The 4,227-nt window shown below is 39.5% G+C and overlaps 1 pseudogene; it reads right to left on the bottom strand.

The window, feature by feature from the left end:
• The window catches only part of LOC106302857, an 8,025-nt pseudogene extending 5,808 nt beyond the window's left edge, over nucleotides 1-2,217 (bottom strand).
• Nucleotides 2,218-4,227: the final 2,010 nt, after the last annotated feature.

Raw genomic sequence — 4,227 nt, 5'->3', positions numbered from 1 at the left:
TCAATTTCCTTCCCACTGAGGGACTGATCCCCACTGAGTTCCCTCACAGTGACTCCATAATCCTTCAGACGATTAGACAGGTTACTTACAACCTCAGCAACTAGGGCTTTCATGGGTGCAACATACACAATTTTGTACTTTCCATGGTTGAGTGTTCCATCTTCGTTCCTACTGGACTCAATTTGCTGCAGTATGGTGAGCATGGCAACGTTGGTTTTCCCAGCACCAGTTGGAGCACAAAGAAGTATGTTATCTGCCTTAAATAGCGCTGTATCGTACACTTTGCTCTGAACCCTGTTCAGCTGTTGCATTCCCTTAAAAGCCGGCTGAGCCCAACCTGGCATCTCGGTGATTTTCACAAGCTTCTCACCGATATCCACCTTTTTAGAAACCCATGGCACGTGAACTTCATCATACCCCTTGCCATGAGTTCTGTAGGAGCCAGCTGGAAGGTCACACTTCTTATTCGCCATCAGGAGACCACCTTGGTCAAAAGCCAAGCTCTCCAAGTCCAGCATCTGACGCTGACCCTTCAACCAACCACTCTCTAAATCTCTATCAGTAACATCTCTCCTGCCTCGACCTCCATCTCCAACAGTTTCGTCCCTCAGACGTCGGGCCTCTTCATTAATACTTTTCTGCAGGTTCTCCTCCCTCTCTTTCGCTGTTGCTCTTGTTGCATGCAACTGATCCACAATTGCTGCCAGTTCCAGACCCAACGCTCTCATCTCCTCTTCAATTCTGTTCCTCTCTTCCTGGTCCTCTGCCCTAGCCAAACGAGTACACCACACAATTTTAAAACGGTTCCGCAGCAGAAACTTAACGAGGCTGAACTTTTCAAACTGAAGATGCATAAGCAGCTTGTTCTCAACATCCCTATCATCCCCTTCAGCGAGTATCTTAAGCAGCTCTTCAGCTAGTACTTGGCACTGTTGCGGATCAATCTGCTTTTCATAAGCCTGAGATATCTATCTCTGGAGCCAGTAAACATCAATATCCTGAACGTTCAGACTGGTGCCCTCATTGGCATCTCCTGCATCCTCTTCATTCATCCCTGCATCCACTTGCATACCTCCAGTTTTCTGAGGTTCCTCATCCTCTTCATCATCTTCCTCCTGTACCATATCAGGATCACTCTCCTCGCCATCTTCTTCATTGTCCTCAAACTCAACAGCCACACCAACATCATCATCAAGCCCCTCATCTACATTTTCTTTACCACCACCAGAATCACCACCCTCTTGAAAGTCGGTGATCAATTTCCCAATGGAAATAAGCTGATCAAAAACCTGATGAATATGATCAGGCATAGGGTTCAGCAGCTTCTGAATCTCCGCCTTCTTTTCACAAGCTGATCAAAAACCTGATGAATCTGATCAGGCATAGGGTTCAGCAGCTTCTGAATCTCCGCCTTCTTTTCAGAGTTCTTCACTGCGTCGTTCTTGAGAACAGCCAAGATCTCATCCGCAGCACCACTAACAATATTCAGAGGCAAACCACCCAGCTGCTGCTGAATCAGACTAAGCATTGCCTCATAAGCAGCCCTCGTCTCCTTAGTCTTGGGCTGATAAACCACGTCGTCAGTATCGGTGAGCACACTCTCTTCCCTGAGCCGACGCCTCTTGCTCTGCCGAGCAGAAACAGTATCATCCGCAACAACATCACGCTCCTTCTTCTTCGACTTCTTAAGTTTATCCTCCAGCTCCTGAGGCTTCCCCTTAGCAACTCTATCTCCAAAAGACTTGGGATCAATCTTCCCCCAAAGAGTCTCAGGCTCTCCCGTAGGCTCGTGTGTGTCGCGAGGACGATTCTCACTGGTTAGCACCAAGCTGGAGTTGGCTCTGTACTCATACTGCTTGAATCTAGCATGAGCTTCCGCACCGCCTCCCAAGTTCGCCATCACTGGAAACCGTAGGATTCAAAATCAAACAGATAAACAATGTTAACACCACAAATCGGATCTAATCGAATTTAAAAACACCGGCGAGAACCGCCAAGCAGAGAGAGAAGGAAACTTACGGAAACAGCTCGAATCTTCTTCTCTGCAGAGAGAGAGTGAAGCTTCGTGTAGATTATTAGGGTTTCTCCGTTCTCGCGTTCTCTAACTAACTCCGACAGACGGATCTCTCTTATTTCACAGACTTGAGGAACGACGGCTGCGAATCCTTAACTATTATCGAATTAACCGCACCCAAAACCCATACCCGGCCCAAGTATGTACGTCGGTTCCGGTTAGGTTTTTCCTATATGACTGCACAGATTTTAACTTGTTTACAAAATTGGATTTCTTAACCAAACCAGATCGGTTATTATCTATCCCAACCAGACCGGTTAAAACAAAGATATTCGACACTCGACAGTATATAATCCAAACTGCAAAATATATTTTTTCTATAATAAATATTCAAGTGCCTCGACCTGACCTTGCTAGTTATTATTATTATTTTTTTTTAACTCATCGTCAACTTTCATTCACCAACTTTTGGAGTTACACATGATTTTAAACTTCTCAGGAGATTGAACCACTAGGACAAACGAACTAACCTAGTATCGCGTAAGATCACTTGATTGGACCCGAAATTAATCAAACATGAGAGATTGTTTATTACTTCGTTTTATCAAATGAGTCCCATAACCGCATTCAGAGAGGAGATGCGTCGGTCTTTAGAAGCTATAGTCACCTTCTTCTCATCCACGTCGATATAGGAAAAATAAAGAGAATAGTATATATATATTATACAATGCAACAACGTGTGATTTTGACCCTAAAACTCCCCAACTCTTCTGCTCATCATCTTCAATAGAGAAAAAAAGATGACACATGAAGAACATATGGGTCCAAATTTTGTATCAGATAAATACATTTGGAAGAAATGATCCGTGCATCGCATCATCTCATAGATTTGGATTATAATCTGAAGAAAATCTCATCAAAGAAGTTGCAAAGGTAAAACATTCATGATCGTAGTTGACTTGGTTTGTCAATTTCCCTAGCTACTTATATTTTGTGCTATTATTATGGTTTTATCTCGACGATCTTTTTTCATCTCAATGATTTACGGATGAGGTTGTTGTGATATATGGACAACAAATTCTAACTTTGTAGAAGAAAAAAAATCTGTATAGGACAATAATTTCACCACTACAAAAAATCAAAAATCAAAAATCAAAAACAAATTATTAATTATTAATTTTAGTTGAAATAAGATTTATTAAATTTTTATTTACTTTTTAATATAGTATTTTTTTTAATTTTTTTTACTGTCTTTGATAAAATATGAAAATTCAAAACATTAGTATACATCTATAGTTTCTTGAGATTTCAAAATAATTTATTAGTTATTAAGTTTTTTTTAAATGTAACAGTAATACAATATCCAATAATGAAGAAATATTTTCAAATTTAATAATGATTGATTAAAAACAGATGAGAGTTAAAAACAAAGGAGAGTTCCATCTAGACGAAATTAATATAAATTATGCTTTTGGTCGATTACCAAAAAAAAATTATTCTTTTGGTTTAAAAAAAAAAAAATGGAAAGAGAATTTATACTCAGGGCGGTTATGGGTCATAGGGCAAAATATTTTTTTTTACCCTTTAAGATTTATATTCAGATAATATTAAAAATATTTTTAAAATTTAATCAGTAATATTTTTTATATTTTGTGATGAAAATATAACTATCTACATATCAAATATTTTTGGACCATTTTCAGTTTTATTTATTATATTTATAATTTTTTAATATAAAAATATAGATTTTTTAAAAAAATTGGGTTTATTAACTATTAATATACAGGGGGACACAGACTTGGATCCGAGGCAGTCGCTGATATTCCGTGTTTTTAACGGTTTTAAACTCGTTTTGGAGCAAATTAAATGGTCGGTTTTAATTAATGTTTTGGTCTATTTGATGCGTTTTGGTGTTCTTAAGTGTAATATGCAGGTTACTAGATAGCTTGCAAGAAAAGAACGCATTCGGGATTTATTCAGAAGCAAATTGGACCGAACAATGGACCGAATGAGAAGTATTGATCGCACAGGACGTGAGATCGACCGATCCGGTCCATGTGGATCGACCGATCCCACGCTCTACGGGCTCCACACGCACAAACGAGCTTTTCACTCCTTTTTACCCACTCCCCTCAATAATTAACAGGAAGAACTCGACCTTTGGAGCTCAGAAAAGACCAGGGGCGACCAAGAAGGAGATTTACAAGTTCTTG

This window comes from Brassica oleracea, chromosome C7, assembly GCF_000695525.1.
Source record: "Brassica oleracea var. oleracea cultivar TO1000 chromosome C7, BOL, whole genome shotgun sequence".
Lineage (NCBI taxonomy): Eukaryota > Viridiplantae > Streptophyta > Magnoliopsida > Brassicales > Brassicaceae > Brassica > Brassica oleracea.
The sequence above is the reverse complement of the archived record's forward strand: the minus strand, read 5'-3'. Positions and strand labels throughout refer to the sequence as shown.